This window comes from Lithobates pipiens, unplaced genomic scaffold (assembly GCF_037356315.1).
Source record: "Lithobates pipiens isolate NorthernLeopardFrog02 unplaced genomic scaffold, aLitPip1_a1.2 Scaffold_18, whole genome shotgun sequence".
NCBI classification, from domain to species: Eukaryota; Metazoa; Chordata; class Amphibia; order Anura; family Ranidae; genus Lithobates; species Lithobates pipiens.
Window position 1 is genome coordinate 81,026,647 of NW_027507758.1, and position 22,278 is coordinate 81,048,924.

A 22,278-nucleotide genomic window follows, 5' to 3' on the forward strand; every position below is an offset into this window, starting at 1 on the left:
AGATCTTGCTGCTTGATCTACAGCGTTCCTGAGTCTATTGCCTGAATCTGATCTGTTTGTGTATTGACCTGGCCTGACCTGTGACCTTCCTTGCCTTCCGCCTGCCTTTGACCTCCGGCTTTCCTACGACTCTCCATCCGTGCTCATCCGTTACCGACTCGGCCTGTTCCACGTTCCTGCCTCTGCCTGTTGCATCTGTTCCTGTACTGACTGTCTGGTTTGACCCGGCTTGCCTGACTCTTCTGTGTGCCTGCTCATGAGTGATCTATCTGGTCCTGCTGGCTTCCTGCTGTTTGCTGGTTCCTGTCCGCTGCTACTGAGGCCTGCTTGTCCAGCTACAGTTCCTGAAGTCAGCCTGATCCATCCTTCGGCTGTTGATCCTGCCAGGCACTCGTGCTACCTTTGACTCCCGTGCCTCCTGTCACCACCATCAGGGGCCTTGAGTCGGGGACGCAAGAGAGGTCTCCTTCTGCATTCCGGGCTCACCACTAGGTACGTGACAGAGGCTTTGTAACCAATCACAGAGTGCACCTGTCCACAGACTCTGTTGATTGGCTCACATTCATAAAAATGAATCAGTCTCGGATCACCAGCTACCAAGCACCTGGTGCTAATGTAACCGATCGATTTTTCCATGGATGTGAGATCACTTGAAGACTGCTTATGCTGAGTGACTATCCTATTCCTCCTCAATCTTCATGATGATAGCTTCTAAGAATATTTTTGGTTCAGGGCAGCACCACCACAACGCAGCCTGTGTAGGGCTGGTCTGCAGGTGTCCAGCGTACGTTCTTACCCAGTTATGGAAGGGAGCAATTTCTCTATGACTTGCACTTGGTCTTTGCAGTCCATTCCTGTATAAGCAACCAAATCCAGCTTCCTTGGTTTGCCCCTGAATAGACCTGACCGGTCATGTGACTGCACATCATGTGGAAGGACTAGAGACGATCTTCACCGAGTGTAGTGGCGGGTTTGGGCTATACCTATGGAAGCTAATTAGAACCACTCTAGAACAGCCCCATGCCAAACAGCAAGACTGCAGTGAGCCTAAAGACCTGTAAAGATTGGAGCGATGAGAGCCCAGCAGGGCAGCCCTTTCACTTGTTGCTTACTCAGTGTCTCTGTGTGCTGCTGTTCTCTTTGATCTGTGACAAGCATAACTGATACTCAGTGGTGAAGTTATTTAGTATCACATTTGTTTCCGTCAGACTATATGGTGTGCTCTGGGTCTGATTTAAGCAACTATATATCCTTTAAAGAATGTGACATTGTGAAGTTTGTTTTTGCACTGGATACATTTCCACAACAGGAATACAACTGTTTCAAACTGTTCTTGCACACCTACTAATTGTTTCAAACTTAATTAGACGATTCAAAGCTGTGTCCGGTGTACTGAGATTTCTTGAGGGTTGTCTGACCATTATGCTGGCCTGAGCTTGATGAAGATTCCTCTGGATTTGGACACATTTCTGTCACTCTACAGCAAGGTCTCTATCTGCTTGATTACTTTACAAGTTTACATGTGCATATGAGTATATGTGAATCTATATCCAGGGGCGGACTGACCATTGGGCCACTCGGGCACTGCCCGGGGGCCCCATCGGGGTTGCCAGCCTCAGTAAAACCAGGGACAGTATGTAAAAATATGTGTTTTTTTTTTGTTACATCTGTCTCTGAAATGTCCCTTACTGACATCCTTTTGGTCTAAAAATCCTGAGATTCTAGCTGCCCCACCCCTCCAGTACCTTCTCAGCCAATAGAAACATGTCTGTGTATACTGTGTGATTGTATACTGTGTGGCCCCATAATCTCTGATTGCCTGGGGGCCCCATAATTTCCTATTGCCCGGGGGCCCCATGAGTTGTCAGTCCGCCCCTGTCTATATCACAAATCAGCTTATTATGGGCTGTATTTTTGTCATCACCCTCCTCTGGTTGATATAGGGATAATATACGCTTCTCTGCCTGCATGAGCGCTCTGCACTTTTTAATCTATTAATGCTGCAGCATATTTTTATGTATTGGTTGTATTTAATGAGATATATTGTGTTAATTAGGATATAGATTTTTTTTCTTGACATATACTTAAATTATAGTGTATGTGCTGCCCCCACCCCCACGTTTCAATAAAGCCTTTTTAGTAATGTATCACAAGTCGTGGTTGATTCCTCCCTTTTTTGCTTTCTTGGGACTATCTTGTCCCTACTTTTTGTTTTTTCATATGGTGTTTTTTGTTTATGTGGTGGGATCCCATCGGTTATAGACGAATTGGTTGATACCTTATTAACTATTAATATATATATGGGTGAGAGAGGATTCTAGGACTCTTTTTCTTTTTTTTTGCACCACCACCACTGCCTAAGGCTCAATTTTTCTGCCCCTGTTCAACAGGGGTGTCTAATTACAATTTCTGATCAAATATTTCACAGCAGGGCTCGTTGCTGCGCTCAACAAGGGTATCTGTGAGGGGTTGCAGTACCACCACCACTGCCTAAGGCCCAATTTTTCTGCCCCTGTTTTACAGGGGCATGTAATTACAATTTTTGATCTAATATTTCACAGCAGGGCTCGTTCCTGCGCTCAACAAGAGAATCTGTAAGGCGTTAGTGTTGTGGCACCACCACCATCAAAGGCCCAATTTTAGACCCCCGTTTAACAGTGGCATGTAATTACAATTCTTGATATAATATTTCACAGCAGGGCCCATTCCAGTGCCCACCAAGTAACTGTGAGGGCTTACAGTGTTCTGGTACTACCAACACCTAAGGCCCAATTTTCTGCACAGTATATAGGGCAGGCCATATAGTATATACAGTATAGCATATAATTATTTTCAAACATCCAACTTACAAAAGGAGGGAGACAACAGGAAGTGAGAGAATCTACCCCTAGGAAGGGAAATTCTCTTCTGTAAGCGTTAATATGAGAATAAGGTGTCTCCACTGATGCTTTATCACCCATACTTGTTTCCCTAATAACCCAAAATTTTCAAAATCCAAAATCTTCTGAACAGGGGCACAGACAACAAAACAAATGTTACAAGAGTGATGCTGATCCTTCCCTATGTTATCCAAAGCCCCAGAACTGAGCTAAAAACAATTAACCCTTCCCCCAGAGTTTGTGTCTTTGCAAAGCAGGGAACAAATTCCATCTCTTCCCCTAGTAAAAGCACCACACACAGTTTAGTAAAACACTGGCTAGGCATACATTTAAACATTTGATCACCCCTGATGTTAACCCCTTCCCTGCCAGTGGCATTAGTACAGTAACAGTGCATATTTTTTAGCACTGGTCCCCAAAAAGTGTCAAGTATCAGTTAGTGTCAGAATGTCCGCCACAATATCGCAGTACCACTATAAGGGCTGATCATTGCTATTACCAGTAAAAAAAAAATCCATAAATATATCCCATAGATTCTAGAGCCATACATTCGCGTGACCCAATTATTATACGCTTATTGGGATTTTTTACCAAAAATATGTAGCATTTTGGCCTAAATTTATGAAGAAATTTGATTTTTTTCAATTTTTTTAATTGGATTTATTTTATAGCAGAAAGGTAAAAAATATTTATATATTTTTAAATTATAGGTCTTTTTTTTGTGCAAAAAATGAAAACCACAGAGGTGATCAAATACCACCAAAAGAAAGCTCTGTGTGTGTGTGTGTGTGTGTGTGTGTGTGTGTGTGTGTGTGTGTGTGTGTGTGTGTGTGTGTGTGTGTGTGTGTGTGTGTGTGTGTGTGTGACATAAATGTTATTTGGATACAGTATCACACAACAGGACAATTGCCAATTAACTAGTTCCGGACTGCCCACCGTGACCATCAAGACTCGTTGATTGTTCAAAACAAAGAAAGAACAGCGGTTTGCCTATGTAAACAAGGCAGACCACTGTTCTGTCACAGTGTAAAAGAGAGATCTGTGTTTAAGCTAAGCTGAAACATGGATCTCTCTTTTTATCAAGTGCATCCATCCCCCACACAGTTAGAAATCCCTCCCTATAAATAAAAAAAAAAATAAAAAAAAAAAACCCTCCCTAAGAACACACTGAAAGCAGAGGTTCACACAAAAATTGAACCTCCGCTTTTCGGTGTCACATTTGGCACCTTTCAGGGGGGAGGGGGGTGCAGATACCTGTCTAAGACAGGTATTTGCACCCACTTCTGGGCATCTCTTCTTGTCCCCCCGCGCTGTCTGCTGGGACACACACGCGTCCCAGGAGATAGCGGGGATCAGTAAGGACGCGCAGTGCAACTTGCGCATGCGCAGTAGGTAACCGGGAAGTGAAGCCACAATGCTTCACTTCCTGATTCCCTCACCAAGGATGGCAACGACAGCTGTCGAGAGCCGGGCGATTGATCGGCTTCGGCTGCCAACATCGCTGGACCCTGGGACAGGTGAGTGTCCATTTATTAAAAGTCAGCAGCTGCAGTATTTATAGCTTCTGGCTTTTAATATTTTTCTTTTTTAGGTGGACCTCCTCTTTAACCCCTTGATCACCCCTGGTGTTAACCCCTTCCCTGCCAGTGTCATTTATAAAGTGTCACTGCATTTTTTTTTTTAACCCTGATCACTGTATTGGTGTCACTAGTCCTCAAAAAGTGTCACTTAGTGTCAGATTTGTCCCTTGCGATGTCACAGTCCCACTAAAAGTCACTGATCGCTGCCATTACTGGTAAAAATAATTTTTAAAAAGTCCAACAATCTATCCCAGACGCTGTAACTTTTGTGCAAACCAATCAATATATACGCTTATTGGTATTTTCTTTTACCAAAAATATGTAGCAGAATACATATTGGCCTAAATTGATAGAGAAATTAGATGTTTTACTTTTTTTTTTTTTATTGGATATTGTTGTTGTTTTTTTTTTTGTTTTTGTTTTTCAAAATTTTCGGTCTTTTTGGTTTATAGCGCAAAAAATCAAAACTGTAGAGGTGATCAAATGCCACCAAAAGAAAGCTCTATTTGTGGGGGAAAAAAATACATCAATTTTGTTTGGGTACAGCATCGCACGACCGCGCAATTGTCAGTAACGCAGTGCCGTATCGCAAACAATGGCCTGGTCAGGAAGGGGGTACGTTTTCCGTAGGTCAGGTGGTTAATAAAAAATGAATATGAAAAAAAAGTCGCATCACTACAATTTTTAAATACTGCTTGTATTTTTTTCCACGTTTTTTGAGAAGTGACTGAAGTTCCTCTTTAACCAGTTCCTGACCGACATACGCAGATGGACTGCGGCAGAATGGCTCCCCTGGGCGAAATCTCGTACGGGTACGTCCTACTCTTTTTTTTGGCCACCGCGCTCGCTGCACCCGAAAAGTGTAGCCGGCAGGCACGAAGGCTGCCGGCCATGCGTGATTGCGTGTACAAGCACCAGCATGGGGATTTGTGTGTGTAAACACACAAATCCCTGTGCTGTCAGGGAAGAGGAGCCATATTGTTTGTTCCTACTAAGTAGGAACAAACGATATGTCTCCTCTCCTAGTCACTTCCATCCCCATACAGTTAGAACACACTGAGGGAACACACAGTTAACCCCTTGATCGCCCCCCCCCAGTGTTAACCCCTTCCCTGCCAGTGACATTTACACAGTAATCAGTGCATTTTTATAGCACTGATCACTGTATAATGGTCCAAAAAAAATGTCAAAAGTGTCTGATCTAGCCATCGCAATGTTGCAGTATCGCTAAAAATCACAGATCACTGCCATTACTAGTAAGAAAAAAAAAACATCAATCTTTCCTATAATTTGTAGACGTCATTACTTTTGCGCAAACCATTCAATATATGCATTTTTTTTTTTTTTAACCAAAGATATGTAGAAGAATATATATTGGCCTAAACTGATGAAGATTTTTTTTTTAAATTGGGGGATACTTATTATAGCAAAAAGTAAAAAAATATTGTTTTTTGTTTTTCAAAATTGTCGCATTTTTTGTTTTATAGTACAAAAAATTAAAAACACAGAGGTGATCAGATACCACCAAAAGAAAGCTCTATTTGTGGGGAAATAAAGGATGCAAGTTTTGTTTGGGTACAGCATTGCATGACCGCAAGTGTCAGTTTAAGTGACGCAGTGCCAAATTTTAAAAAGTGGTCAGAAGGGGGGGTAAAATCTTCGGGGGCTGAAGTGGTTAATAACTGGTAGATTATGGTGAGGGTTGTTCCCCTTTCTACCACCAGATGGCAGTAGATGAGCGCACATTAGCTCTGCGTCCCATGTGATCACTATGTACGCGGACTTTCTCTCTAGAGTGGTTATCAGGTCATCAGCCGATCACATAGGTGCTGAGTGTGACCCCCTCCCCCGGGCTAAATAGTACATTCCAGATCCCCACCCCACTCTGCACCCTTCTCTCGGCTCCTCATTGTTCTGCCATCCCCGGCTCCCTATTGGTGCAGCTCGCAGGTGTTCCAGCAGCGGTTGTGGGCGGGGCCTGTGCGGAGCCCGCTGCCATAGCCGGGAGCAGAGCCGGAGAGGAGGACACAGGAAGCAATCCCGAGCTTCCTGTACTGGGAGCAGAGAAGGAGAAGGAGGAGGAGGAGCTGTGTGCTGGGATGAGGAGGACTGGAGGCAGCCAGGACACTGCACTCTCTCTGCAGGTACTCCAATCACATGCTGGGACTTGTAGTTCCCTAGGGGGAGCGGTGACAGACCTGGACACAGCGCTGTAGAGGTGGGAGAATAGAAGGTGTGTGTATGGGGTGTGCACAGCTCCAGGCTACACATCTCACCACCTTCTTGTCTCTAGTCAGATGGATGGAGCCTTCAAGTGTAACTCTGATGTCTGTACAACTTACAGAGGTATTAACCTCTTCAATACTGGGCACTTTTACCCCCCTTCCTGCCCAGGCCAATTTTCAGCATTGTCACACTTTGAATGACAACTGCGCCTTAATGTAACACTCTACCCAAACCGCAGTTTTAGCATTTTTTTCCCACAAATAGAGCTTTCTTTTGGTGGTATTTGAAATTTTGTTTTCTCCTTCACTGAAGGGCACTGATATGTAGAATTGATGGGCACTGATAGTGGGTTTAACCACTTCACGCCCGCGAAAGCTACAGCATGGGCTTCCTTTGCCGGGAGGGCGTATATCCGTGGTTCTTAACTCCTGTCTTCAGGACTAGGGATGAGCTCAGGCGTGTACTCGCATGGTCCACATGCAGATCCCCCCAGGAAGTCGGCGCAGCGCTAATCACAGGCAGTGAGACATTGCCCCGATGTGCGGCTGCAGAGATCGGGCAATGTCTGTCTGCGATTAGCGCAGCGCTGCGCCGACTTCCTGGCAGGCTCAGCATGTGGAGCATGCGAACACGCCGGAGCTCATCCCTTCTCAGGACCTGCTAACAGGTCAGGTTTGCAAGATAACTGAAACACATCACAGGTTATTTGCTGCTCAGTGATTGCAGTATTCTAGTCTGAATCTCCCCAAGGTAATACTTAAAATCTGGCCTGTTGGTGGGTCCTGAAGACAGGAGTTGAGAACCACTGGTGTACATGGATCCTGTGATCGAGTGGACTCAGCTGATCACAGATCGGGGTAAAGGGCCTTTACCATGTGATCAGCTGTCAGCCAATGACAGCTGATCACAGGATCTAAACACAAGCCGGTTATTGGCTTTTCTTTTGCTCCTCACGCTGACTGCATGAGGAGAGAAGAAAAAGTTGAAAACCCGGCTTGTGTTAAAAGGAACCTCTACACTGATCGGGCAACCGATTAGTCCATCAGTGCCCATCAATTCTGCATATTAGTGAAGGAGAAAACGACAACATTTCAAATACCACCAAAAGAAAGCTCTATTTGCGGGAAGAAAACAACATTTTATAACAGAAATAAAGAACCCCCCCAATATTTTGGCACTGACAGGCGACCTTGATGCGGACTGGTGGGCAGCACTGATGAGGTACGGACAGGTTTTTCTGATGGGCACTGATTGGCATTGTTGTGGGCACTGACAGGTGTTTCTAATGGGCACTGTTGGTGGCACATCTGATGGGGTTGTGCTGATAATTAATGTGCTGATTATCAACACAGACACCCCCCCCCCCCCCCTTCGGCTCTCCCTGTCGGCACCAACTGAGGAAAGCCATTAACCGGCACTTCCTGGTTCACGCTGTGATTGGTCACAGCTGATCATGTGGTATGGAGCTTCCATCAGAGCCTCCTTACTACGATCGGAGATGTAGTGTGTTAGAGGGACATACAGCACCACTGATCGCTGCGCACCAGCATGTTATGTGCTATGTGTTCTGTTATGGAAGTAGTTGATCACTGCTGGGTTCTTTATTTTTTGCTAAACAAACAAAATGCCTAAAATGTGGAAGGAAAAAACTTTTTTTTTTTTTTTTCATAGTTTTGTTATAAAATTTTGCAAATAATTTTTCTCCTTCACTGGTAGGCAGCACTGATGATCAGTTCCTTTTAACACAAGCCGGTTATCGACTTTCTTCTTCTCTTCTCATGCTGTCAGCGAGAGGAAAGAAAAGCCAATGACCAGCTTGTGTTTACATCCTGTGATCAGCTGACATCTGATCACATGGTAAAGGGCCGCTGTGATTGGCCCTTTACCCGGATCTGTAAACAGCTGAGTCAGCTCGATCACAGGATCCATGTACGTCCTCTCAGCAAAAGAAGCCCGCGCTGTAGCTGCCTTTCGCGGGCGTGAAGTGGTTAAACTCAAAAGCAAACATTTCTTATATTGCAGCTCACCTTTTTTTTTTTTTTTTTTTTTTTTTTTTTTTTTTTTTTTTTTAGATGTGATGGCTGCATTTATTTTTTGACTTTGTTTTATTTTTAACTTGATCCAGATGGTAAGTCTGTTTTGTTTATTTTTCAACAGCACAAACTCTTCTGCACATGTAGCAGTTACAGGGTTGAGGCAAACCATTTACTACTGACAGGAGTGCTTACAATGATCAGCTTTTATTTATGTAAAGTCTTTATCCCAAAAAGGAAATAAAACTGCTGTAACTGATTATAAAGTGTTTGCTGGAGTTTGGGGTCAAGTGGTCCTAAGGGCCAGTTCAAACCATAGAAACAGTCTGGATGCTTTTCTGGTGTGTTTTTGGTGTGATCCGGTGCGTTTTTTGATGCTCTTTACCATAAACCAGTAATGTGCACATCGCACGTGATGTCTGTGTGGTGCGATTTGCACTGGGTGGATTTGATTTAAATCCCTAGTAAAGACTTGATGGATCGGATAGCAGCGGGTGTTGGCAGACGTGTCACCGCTGACATCCGGATTAAGGCTTACCTGTAGGTCCAAGGAATATCTCCTAAACCTATGCGATTTAGGAGATACTTGCCCAAAGACGGGCACCGCTGTCTACGGCGCATGCGCACTGAGCGCGCCGCTGTCAACGTCGAACATGCTGTGCGTGTCGGCTCCCGTGCGCTCCGCTCCTCTCCACTCTATCCAAAACAAACTATCAAAAAAAAAAAAAAAAAAGTTTTGCCTTTTTAGTTATACTTTAACACTGGCAGAGGTGCTTGCAATGATCAGCTTTTATTTATTCATGCAAAATCTTTATCCCAATAAGAAAAACTGTTTGCTGTGACTGCTTATAAAGGGTGAGCTGGAGTTTGGCTTCAATTTGTTAGCATATCTAAATCTTCTAATACACTTTTTTTTTTTTTTCCTCATGAAATATAAGTACAATATGCTTTGGGTTGTCTTCCTGGCAGTGCCATGAACATGAGACAGGTCCCTGGTTGTGCCATGTAAGAGAAGGCCTCACTGTAAAATATCTCCTCTTTGTTCCTCAGGCGCCTGCGCTGTCTGATGTCGGGGCGGATTGGAGCGATCTCTTCTGCAGATTCCTGACCACCTAGATGAAAATAGACCCAGCGCATTCCTCACAGGTACGCTGTCCTGTCCTCTTCTGATAGAGCGCCCCCATCTGGGCTGTGTGTATAAACTGGCTGCTTTAACCCTCTCATGACCAACCTTAATTTCATCAACTAAATTAACACTATTTTGGTTGACTAAAACTGTATTTTAGTCAAGACTGACTAAATCGAAATTTGACATAAATGAACACTGCATTATTACAGAAGAATAAGTTATGGGCATCTACTAAACTTCTGAAAGGAAAAAAAGTGTGTGTGTGTGTGTGTGTGTGTGTGTATAAAATCACAAAAACCGCTGTAAAGGATGTATTTCTGCCTAGGGGGCGTGCACCGCTTCTGCTGTAATCACTCACAGCAGAAGCAGGTCTGTGGGTGGTAGGCACTGTATGTCTGCTGGCACCTGCTGATCAACCAGCAGAGATCTGCCTATGTAAACAAGGCAGATCTCTGTTCTGACGGGGGAAGGGATTGGTTTTGTGTTTTTGCAGGGAATAAAATCAATCACTTTCCCGAGTAAGAGTAGTACAGTAAAACACTGGCTAGGCACGCAGTAAACCCTTTTTGATTGCCCTAGATGTTTAACCCCCTCTCAGCCAGACTCCGTACAGTGACCAGTGCATATTTTTAGCACTGTATTGCTGTCGCTGGTTTCCACAAAGTGTCAGTTGGTGTCCAACTGTTCAACGCAATATTGCAGTCCCGCTATAAGTCACTAATCACCGCCATTACTAGTATAAATAAAAATTCCAGTATATTTTCCATAGATTGGTTTGTGCAAAAGTTGTAGCTTACACTTATTGGGATTTTTTTTTTCCCAAAAAATATGTAGCAGAATACGTATTGGCCTAAATTTATGAAGAAATTTGAATTTATTTATTTTGTTTATAGCGCTAAAAAAAATGTAATGTAGCGGTAAAAGTGATCAAAATTAAAATTATTATTTTTTTTTTATTTTTTTTTTTTAAGACCCGGTACAAAAAAAAAACCTTATAAAGTGCCACCGCTCTCACACAGTAATTAACACATATACATAGATCACACCCACATATGTAAATGCTATTTTCCCCACACGTGTGAGGTATCTCTGTCATCATTAGAGCGAGAGCAATAATTCTAGCCCTAAAACATCTCTGTACCTCTAAACTAGTAACCTGTAGAAGTTTTTAAAACGTCACCTATGAAGATTTTTAAGTACTTAAGTTTGGTGCCATTCCACGAGCATGCACAGTTTTTTAAAGCAAAACATGTTGGCTATCTGTTTACTTGACGTAACATCATGTTTCATATTAGTAAAAAGATAAAAATAAATTGGTGTGTGTATTATTATGTGGGGGTGTGTTGTGTTTTTTTTTTTTTTTTTTTTTTTTTGTATTCATTCAAGTATTCTACCCCCCCCCCCCCCCCAAAATATCTTTTGAAAAACTGCTGTGCAAATACCGTGTGACATGAAAAAGGCTGATTGGCCAGTTCTTGATCTGCTCCAAGCAGAGAGCAATGATTATCGGTCACTCCTTTCTGTTCCTCCAGCGCTCAGTTGAGCCCCGGGCAGGGGAGGGGGGCGCATACAGCTGGCTCCAGCTCTCAACCTTGGACTGGGAGGTGGAGCTAGCTGTCATTCAGGCAGTAAGGTGGATCCTGACAATATTGTTGGTATCCTTCCAGAGCCTGGTGTGGCTCTGCCATAACAGCTGTTAGCAGGCAATAGTCTACTATCAGCTGGTTCTTTGTCTCGCAGAGAGAAGTATGGCAAAAAAGGCTTTGACTATACTTCTCCTATAAGGTATATCTGAACCCAAGGACAAAAACGAATATTACAGCTAGTTATAAATAATGTATGTGATGGCTGGTGATCTGCAAGTATCTCACTTCTCTCCTAGGGTGACAATGCTCACTTGCTGTACTGCATCTATAGAGGAACAGTGTTGTCATCGTAGGCTGCTTGCTTTTAACTTGGACTACAGAACACCCTCCCCCCCTCTTCTTGGCTCTATAACATAAGGGTGTTCTGTAGTCTAGCAGGAAAGTATGGGGAAAGGCAAAGAACACCTCCTTGTATTTTCAGTGCAGCATTGGCTGCTCAATACAGCATGGTAGGAACTTGCTGGTAGATCGGCAGATGGTTTTTCTGTACTGCAGCACTTTTAAAGGGACAAAATAGCACACAGAATGACAGCAGAAAATGTCCAAATGGTCCCTCTAGTCTGTCCTTCTTCCTTCCCTATAAACTATTTTATTATTATTTTTTTTATATATTATTTTTTATTTTTTTATTTTTTTTAATAACAATCAGTCCTGAGTAGAGATCTAGATTTCTCCCAAGTATGTTTACGTTCACTTACTGTTGACCGACTCATTACCTCTGCTGGAAGTGGAAGCTTTATGTTTGATGTTAAGCGTACAAAATATATTCTAAACAAACACTTTGGCGATATAACAGGAACGGTTGTGCATTCCAGAGACGGTTTCCTTCCCTGCAGGTGGATGACAAATGTGTGTTTTTATGTTACACTGAGCGTAATATAAGCGGAGCCGGGCCTGTGCGTGTATGTGCAGACAGACTGACTACATGGAGGTCTCACCAGCATGTCGGAGGACAGACACGGAAAATAAATGGTACAAGCAGCTGGGTGCCAAACCACACCGTCCTCTTTGTGCTGTTTGTGGTATTACACCGGGGCTCATTTACCAAGATGTGAGAGGACAGCATTGTTTCATCTTCTAACCTTAAGAAGGTTTTTCTGTCTGCTGTAATAAATTTTCCTTGCACCTATGGTTTCTTATTTTTCGATTGGCCACCTTTTGAGTGTTGGTGGTGTGTGTTGGTGGTGTGTGTGTGTGTGTGTGTGTGTGTGTGTGTGTGTGTATGTATAATATGTGTGTGTATGTATGTATATATGTCCAATATTGACTATGGATGGCTGCAGCTCCTCTGATTAGAGTATAGGAAACATCCTCTATACTTTGTGCAGTGCAAAAGGCAGGGGGCACCACCATCTAAGTGTAGACTTTTTTTTTTTTTTTTTTTTTTTTTTTTTTTATTAGCAGCATATATAAAATGGTAAAATACTCTCACATATTAAAAATGAATAAAAGGCACATGAGGTAGTCCTGTGGACATCTGCAGAGTTCGCCATGGAAGCATTGTCGAGACATGTAGAGTTGTTACAGACAATGTTCAGGAGTGAGCATGCTATTTGGAACCAGCCTGGAACGCACCAGCATACCGGAAGCGTGATTATGTCAGAACGTGGCATTTGGGTGACATCAGTGGCAGGGATGTGGCTGTTTTGGGGCCTTGGCGCCTTTCTCAATCTACTGTGCAACACCTGACCGCCCCTCCCTGCTGCACTCTGTAGATTTCTACAAGACTACCTGTTGTGCCTTTCCCCCTTTTTTTTTTTTTTTTTTTTTTTTTTTTAAAGTCTACACTTACATGCTGGAAAGCCTAATGTGATGCTAAGCAATTAGAAACCATGTGGCTGAAGGCCTGTGAACATTCCTCCAAATTGAGTTCAGATTTTTCCAGTGAAGGGTAGCGTTAATACTACAGCATACAAGACTTTGTACATAATTGTGTTCCTCCAGCATTGTGGTAACGGTTTGGGGAAGGCCCTTTTCTGTTCCAGCATGACTGTTCCCTGTGCACATAGCAAAATAAAGACATGGCTTGACTTGGAGAGACTCAAGTGTCCTGCGCAGAGCCCTGACCTCTACCCTACTGAACATCTTTTGGGATGAGTTGGAGCACTGATTGAAAGCCAAGCCAAGTCAATATCCGTACCTGACCTCACAAATGGACTTTGGTTACATTGGCACAAATTCCCGCAGATGAACTCCAAAATCTGGTGCAAAGCCATTCAAGAACAGTGGGGGGGGGGGGGGGGGGGTTGTTTTTGCCACAGAAAGGATCAACTCCATACCAATGGCCTTGCTTTTGGGTTGGGTTGACCAGCAAGCTCTTATAGATATTGTGTTGCGGTTTCTCCAAACATTTAGATGTATATCAGTGTTGGGGGGGGGGGGGGGTAGGTGAGTAGGATGGGGGTAAGGCATTAAAATGAAATTGTTGTGCCCTCCATGGAGACAGTGGAAGTTGGGGTTGATCTGGTTCTGAACTTTTTCCAGTGCTTTCTAAGCAGCTCCAGCACCACTCAGCATGCAGTGAAGCCTGTGTTTGAATTCGCGTTTCAACCCACACACTTTTTGCTCCTGGCATCGGAAGTTAGAAATGTCCACCAAGCACCCCATCTTGATGCCTATGTGTACAGCGTTTGAGTGAAATTTGGTTTTTATGCCGGTATCTGTGTGGAATTTTGCTGTGGGGTTGTTTCTTCCCTTTTTTTTTTTTTTTTTTGTTTTCCCACGCAATTCTCTTCCCCCTTCCCTCCTCGTTAAACGCTCCATCATCTGGTTTGTATCTTTCCTGACTCCTCTGCAGGATGGGCAGAGATTTCCTGGTCTCATGGGAAGCAATCTCCGGGTCTCGGATGAGGGGAAGCTGGAGATCTTTCTTCTTATGCTAGATAAGGGGTGGTGACTCCTATTTGAAAATGGATCACCCGAGGCCAGATCTTAGAGAGGCTGGGTGAGATGGGTTCCTCCGCAGCCAACAGACCCATGCCTTCTCTATGGTGTTACTCACAGTGATTTCTTAAAGGATACAAGCTCTTTATTCCACAGGGTTTGTACAATGAGTGTTGACATAAGTAGGTGAGTTTTAGATCAACAGACAGATTTTCTTAAGCAGAGTAGATTTATCGTGGGGGTTTTTATTTTATTTTTATTTTTTTTCTCCATATTCTAATTTTTATTTCATTTTTTTTTATTTTTTTTCAAAGGAAAATAAATTATGCACACATTTCTCACAAGTTAGCCAAAAGACACAATACAAAGCACCCGTATCGGTATCATAAATATTTCCAAGAACAATTATTACCATTGCTGCCCTTAAATACCAACTGATATCTTTTTACACTTCTATCTTGTGGATTCGGATGGTACATCTTGGATTGCATAACCACGTAGACCATAATAAAGGGTATTTCTACTTTTGCAAAAATATAATAAATGCCTCTATATTGCAGAAAGGGAAAAGGTTACTTTATTAATAATTAATATTTATTATTTTTGCATTTGAGTCTGCAAAGCATTGCAGCTGTGATCAGCAGATCATGGGTGCAATTCTCTGGCTCCTGCAGACTCCTTCCTTCAGCCCCTGGCCTGTACAGAATTCTAGACCTTTAGTTGCAGGGCTAGAGAAATTGTCAATGAACCACAAGGGTGGTGAGGTCACTGCACTTATGCTCCACTGAAAACTACTAGTCCCTGTGCTGGAGGCAGATCCTTCTAGAGGCCAATAGAAGGAGCTGTCAGCTCCGAGCGCATAGTCTTTCATCACTGCAGCCCTGATTGACAAGATTCCAGCTCTGCCTAGGTCAAATCAGATGCCGGTAACACCACTTCCTGTTCCACGGGCCATGATGGTCTGTGTGGAGATGCTTGGTTCCGTTGCTCCTGGAGAAATGCTGTGATCCTTTCCAGCTATCCGGAACAGCGGTGGGACCCACAGAGCCATGTGGAATGTCAGGACTGCACTTTATTTTTGACGAGCATGCATCTTCTATCCTCTTGTAAGCGTTTTTATTCCTGATCCTATTCATCATTTCAATACTACACTTAGGTCAGCGCCACCCCCTCCGTGTGTGTGTGTGTGTGTGTGTGTGTGTTTGTTTTTTTTTATTTTTTTTTTCCCTTACAAGTGTGGTGAGGGGGTCCAGTGTAAGTTCACCCTACAGATTTTCTGTAAAGGTGAACTGCACTTTAACCACTTTCTGCTGGCCATCAAATGATGACTGGGCAGTGCGGCTCTCGTTCTGGGTGGACGTCATATGATGGCCTCCCAGAACGACCACTCTTGCATGCCCGTGGGGGCTCCCATCGTGACAATCAGTGGTGCGGTGTGTCAGTCTTACACACTGCTACACCGATCTTGGTAAAGAGCCGTGTTCAATCATGGCCAATCACAATGTAATCAGGAAGAACCGTTAATCGGCTTTTCCTCACTCTCGTCTGACAGACTCAAGTAGAGGAGAGCCGATTGGCTGCTCTCTTCATGGGGGGGGGGGGGGGGGGGAGTCAGTGCTGATTGTTTATCAATGCAGCCCCCCCCTCAAGTGCCCACCCAGGACCACCAGGGAAATGCCAATCAGTGCCCATCCCCAATTCCTGCTAGTGACATCAGTAATGCCATCTATCAGTGCAGCCTTCCAGTGCCACCCATGGGTGCCCACCAGTGCTGCATATTGGTGCTGTCTTATCAGTGAAGGCGAAAACTTACTTTTTTTTTTTTTTTTTTTTTTTCTTTCATTTTATTGACACACAGCTCCTTTTAATTCTTGACTTTGGGGTTATCACGCCGCCTTCAGGAGAGGACTAGGCAGAACATGTAAAAACGCCAACACTGCACAGCACCACCCAGGAAGCGGTCCCTCTGGCTATAACCCCTCACCTTGCTTCCTGCAGCTCAGTTTTGTTTTATTTTTTTTCCTGCTTAGTGTAGGAGAAGAACCTGGCTCCCTGAGGGGACCATTGGTCCTGGGATTTTTTTTTTCATTTATTTATTTTTCAGCAATTTTTATCCTGCGATCTACAATCAACAGCTGGGCTGGGTGACTGGCTGGATAATGTAGATCCTTGTAGCCTCCCCAGCCTGGCCATCGAATGAATGAAATACTTGTATAGCGCACAATGCGAACTGAATTGCCTCTAGGTGCTGTGGCGAGCTTTGATCATCTGCAAAAAGAGGAAGGTCTTGAGTTTTTTTTTTTCCTAAAAAGCCAGGTGATTTTCTTCCAGGCGGATGTTGATTGGTAGAGCATTCCATAGCCGAGGCCCTTGGACAGCGAATCTCCGATTCCCCCTTGGATTTATACCGGGCTTTGGGCATCGAGCGTGAGCAGACCCTAGCTACGTGCTGGGTCGGCCACGACATGCCCCTTCTGGTCCAGGGGCGGCCGGTGAGCTATATGCTCCAGGGCACACATATGACTGGGCTACTGCTGTCCATGTCGGTGTGCCATGCCCAACAGCCACCCCGTACTGCTCGGGTGATGGGTCTATGGTGGAATGCGTCCAGAAATCCCGACAGGAGGGGTAAGTATGGCTCCACCTGCCTCGGCAGGATGAAGCAGCTGGGCATTCCCTGGGAGGTCGACTAGGGGGTCTCTCACTCTCCCCTTCCTCTCTCCCTATCCCTCATTCTCTCCTTCCCTTGCTGGGACCACTGTGTGACTGGGCATGAGCTGCGATGTATGTACCTGGCCGGGGGTCCTCCGGGCCTTTGCGGGGGGGCTGCTGTGGCTGTCGGGGTCCGCTCTCTTTGCCTGGGTTTTTTTTCCTTCACAGTGAGGTACTTGGCCTGTTTGCCATGAGGGGAGGCCTCTGCCATTTTCCATCTACCCTTATGCAGTGTATATGTTGTCAGCCATTTTTCTTGGTGATTTTTGCTAGGACGGCTGGAGCTTCTTCCCCAGATATCCCTGCTATTGCAACCGGCGCACCTGCCCAAAATTCGGTGCCTATGAACGCTTTCTTGGCAGTCCTGGAGACATTGTTGCCAGGGTGGAAGCAGCGTGCGGGCGCAAGGGGGGGGGGGGGGAATGCTCCCTGCCCCCCCCCCCCCTCTTCTGGGGAGAGCTCTGATTCAGCCTCAGGCCCCGCGGCAACTGGCGGCCCCTTTTCTGGCATGTCAGGATGTGGACCAGGACCGTTCAGACAGTGAGGCCGCGTACACACGCGGGGACTGTCTGCCGAAACTAAGTTCGTCAAACAGTCCGCTCAAACTTTTGAATGAACGAACACGCCCACACACGGCACTTTTTGAGCGGACAAATACGGCAAACTTTGTTCGTCGTACTAAGTCCACGCAACTTTTGAAATGAACGGACTCGCCCACACACGAGGCAACAGTCCGCTCATTTCGAGCGCGTGTGCAGGTAGGCGGGGCCCGCGACGGAGACGTCGCGGGCTCCGCCGCCTGGAATGTACTTAAAGGGGAACCCCAACGCCGAAAAAAAAATCGGCGTGGGGGTCCCCCCAAAGTCCACAACAGACCCTTGTCCGAGCACGCTACCCGGCCGGCCAGGAAAGGGGGGCGAGCGAGCGCGCCCCCCCTCCCGAGCCGTACCAGGCCGCGTGCTCTCAACATGGGGGGTGCTTTGGGGAAGGGGGGGCCGCGCGGCCCCCCCACCCCAAAGCACCTTGTCCCCATGTTGATGAGGACAAGGGCCTCTTCCCGACAACCCTGGCCGTTGGTTGTCGGGGTCTGCGGGCGGGGGGCTTATCGGAATCCGGGAGCCCCCTTTAATAAGGGGGCCCCCGGATACCGGCCCCCCACCCTATGTGAATGAGTATGGGGTACAATGTACCCCTACCCATTCACCTGTAAAATAAAAGTACCCAAAAAAAAAAAACACAACACACGAGATAAAATATTTTATTGCACAGCTCCGGGGGTCTTCCGTCTTCGGGGGTCTTCTCGCCGGACTCCTCCGATATCTTCTTGTAGCTCTTTTGCTAGCGGAGGAGTCCGGCTTTCTTCCTCCCCGCCGCCGGCCTCTTCTCCCGACTTCGGGGGTCTTGTCCCCCTCTTCGGTTCTTCTGCCGGGCCACCGCGCCTTCTTATAGCTCTTTTGCAGGCGGTGGCCCGGTCTTCTGTCGCCTTCCGTTCTTCTTCTTGTTCTTCTTCTTCTTCTTCTTCTTCTCCAGGAGATGTTGACACGTCGCTCTCTCCGGCCGGAATGCCAGAGCCGCGCTGTGCGGCCACTTATATAGTGACAATGGGGCGGTGTCACATGGTATATGTCACATGGGTTGGTCACATGGTGACCCCGCCCCCTTACGATGTCATAGTCCCCATGTGACATCAACCCATGTGACCAACCCATGTGACATATACCATGTGACACCGCCCCATTGTCACTATATAAGTGGCCGCACAGCGCGGCTCTGGCATTCCGGCCGGAGAGAGCGACGTGTCAACATCTCCTGGAGAAGAAGAAGAACGGAAGGCGACAGCGGCGACAGAAGACCGGGCCACCGCCTGCAAAAGAGCTATAAGAAGGCGCGGTGGCCCGGCAGAAGAACCGAAGAGGGGGACAAGACCCCCGAAGTCGGGAGAAGAGGCCGGCGGCGGGGAGGAAGAAAGCTGGACTCCTCCGCTAGCAAAAGAGCTACAAGAAGATAGCGGAGGAGTCCGGCGAGAAGACCCCCGAAGACGGAAGACCCCCGGAGCTGTGCAATAAAATATTTTATCTCGTGTGTTGTGTTTTTATTTTTTTTGGGTACTTTTATTTTACAGGTGAATGGGTAGGGGTACATTGTACCCCATACTCATTCACATAGGGTGGGGGGCCCCCTTATTAAAGGGGGCTCCCGGATTCCGATAAGCCCCCCGCCCGCAGACCCCGACAACCAACGGCCAGGGTTGTCGGGAAGAGGCCCTTGTCCTCATCAACATGGGGACAAGGTGCTTTGCGGTGGGGGGGCCGCGCGGCCCCCCCTTCCCCAAGGCACCCCCCATGTTGAGGGCACGCGGCCTGGTACGGCTCGGGAGGGGGGGGCGCGCTCGCTCGCCCCCCCTTTCCTGGCCGGCCGGGTAGCGTGCTCGGACAAGGGTCTGTTGTGGACTTTGGGGGGTCCCCCACGCCGATTTTTTTTTCGGCGTTGGGGTTCCCCTTTAAGTCCATACCAGGCGGCAGGGCCCGCGACGTCTCCTTCGCGGGCCCCGCCTACCTGGAGACACGCTCGAAATGAGCAGACTTTCCTCCGAGCGGGAACAGTTTGCTCATTTCGAAAGTGGCCTACACACGGGCGGACTGTCCGCTCAAACCAAGTTTCAGCGGACAGTTTTTCGGAATTTCCGAAAAACTTTGTTCGTCAAACTGTCCGCTGAAGCCCCACACACGAGCGGACTGTCCGCTGAAACACTGTTCAGCGGACAAAGTTGAGCGAACAGTCCGCCCGTGTGTTCGCGGCCTGAGAAGGACTCTGTCCAGGTTAGCGCAGGAAAAAGCACTAGTAGGAGCACTTATCACAGCGTTGCAAGATACCCTGAAGATACAGGATGCAGCAGGAACTTCTGCTGAGGTGGCGGTCCCTTTTGGGTCCCACAAACTGGCCTGCACACCTAAGGTGTTTCCGTATTTGACTTATTTTGATAAGTTCATCTACAAGGAATGGGGCAGCCCACAACGGGCCTTTTCAGTCCCAAGAAGAACCCCTTTGAGGAGAGCCTCCTGAAAAAATGGGCATCTCCTCCAGTCGTTGATTCCGGTAGAAGGGACTCCTACCTTCAAGGACCTTGCCGACAGGAGGGCCAAGGCAGTGGTCCAGTCCCTGTTTACGGTGGTGGGGTCAGCGTTACGACCTGTGCTGGCCACGGCCTTGGTGTCGCAGGCGCTGGCCAAAGTTGTTGCACCATGATTTGGAGAAGCAACAGTCTCCCCCGGTCTGCGTAGAACTGGCAGATCAGTTGGTGCATGGCCCTAAGTATGTCTGTGATGCGGCCCTGGATACGGTCCCCCTGCTCTCTAGAGCATCTGTATCGGCAGTGGTGCTACGGCACCTGATTTGGCTGAAATGCTGGTCTGCGGACCAGGCATCTAAAAAATAATTAAATAAATGATGATAAAAAAAAAAGCACTGGCGGATTTGCCCTTCCAAGGTGAGAGGCTATTTGGAGCTTTGCTGGATGACATTATTAAAAATGTTACTGGTGGAAATGCACATTTCTCCCACAGCCCAGGAAGGGTAAGGAGCCATGCCGTAGGCAAAGGCCCTCTTTTTCCGCTCAGGAATGGCTTTTTCGCCCACACGGGCAGGTAAGTGTTCCCAGTCCAACAAGGCGCCTGCTGGAGGGCAAGCCAAACAAGTCTGCGAGCAAAAAACGTTACCGCATGAAGGTTTACCCCCGCCTGACTCTTGGGTAGGGGGTCGCCTTTGGGAGTTTGCAGCTCGGTTGACCTCCCTACTGTCATCAGGAAAACATTTCTTTCTTGTCCACCAAACAGATTTTTTTCCCTCCAACTTGCATCTGCTTCCGGCTAGTCGGGAAGCCCTGTTCGGGGCAGTACAAGAAGCCCTGTTTGGGGCAGTACAAGATCTGCTGTTCCGCTCGAAAGGTTTCAGGGATTCTACTTCAATCTGTTTGTAGTCCCCAAAAAAGAAGGGGTACGTCCAATCCTGGACTTGAAGGCCCTCAACATCTTTGTGAAGGTGCAAAGGTTTAGGATGGAATCGGGTCGCTGCACTCCATCAGGGGGACTTCCTGATGCCCTTGGATATCAAGGACACGTACTTGCATGTACCCATATGCCTCAGGCATCAGAGGTTTCTGCAATTTGTTTGTGGCTCCCTTTTGGCCTGGCGTCAGCACCCCCTAGTCTTTACCAAGGTGTTAGCGTAAATTCTGGCATTTTGTTAAGGCAACGTGGAATAGCAATCCATGGGTTACCTAGACGACCTCCTTCTGAGAGCAGCTCCCGCCTCAGAATTAAGGGAGTATGTAGCGATCGCCATGCAGACTCTCCAGGAGTTTGGTTGGGTGGTGAACCGAAAGAAGTCAGTGTTAGTGCTGACTCAATGCCTGGAGTACCTGGGCTTACTGCTGGACTCCTCAGAAGCAAGCACTTTTCTCCCTTCAGACAAGCTGCAGACTCTTCAAGCTGCGGTGAAGTTGTTGGCGAACCACAGGTGGTCGTCGCTGCGCTTCTGCATGCGAGTTCTGGGCCTCATGGTAGCCACTTTCGAAGCGGTACCGTGCGCTCAATTTCACACTCGAGTCCTGCAAAAGGAGATTTTGTCAGAATGGGGAAAAATTGCCGCTATCCCTGGATTGTCAAAGTCGGATGAGACAGCAAGTCAGGGATTCCCTTCTCTGGTGGCTGAGGTCTCCGTCCCTTCGGTCCGGGAGATTGTTCCTTCCTCTCCATTGTACGGTGATCACAACGGACGCCAGCCTGACCGGTTGGGGGGGGGGAGGGGGAAGGGTTTTGGGCGTACAGTCAGCCCAAGGCCTTTGGCCGGCGGAAGATTCCCAACTACTGATGAATGTACTTGAGCTTTGGTGATCAGCGGTGCCTCTCCACATGGTCAAGGAAGCTACAGGGGTGTCCGGTCAGGATCCAGTCAGACAACGCCACGGCGGTGGCGTAAGTCAACCTTCAAGGAGGAACAAGGATCTTGGCCGCAGCATGGGGGGTTGCTCGCATCCTCCAGTGGGCAGAGCGTGACGTGCTGTCCCTGTCGGCCATATACATTCCGGGTGTAGAAAACTGGCAGGCGGACTACCTAAGTTGTCAGATGCGGGACCCAGGGGAGTGGTCGTTGCATCCATATGTAATCCGGCTCCTTTGCCTAAAGTGGGGC

At 46.8% G+C, this 22,278-nt stretch overlaps 1 protein-coding gene across 1 annotated transcript in view; it reads left to right on the forward strand.

Annotated features, from left to right (window-relative positions):
• Positions 1-6,468: 6,468 nt before the first annotated feature.
• The window catches only part of DISP1 (dispatched RND transporter family member 1), a 106,277-nt gene continuing 90,467 nt past the window's right edge, over positions 6,469-22,278 (forward strand). The window contains exons 1-2 of the mRNA XM_077485839.1: positions 6,469-6,603; positions 9,769-9,864. The gene's annotated coding sequence lies outside the window, so the exon portion shown is untranslated. The remainder of the gene's footprint in view (positions 6,604-9,768; positions 9,865-22,278) is intronic.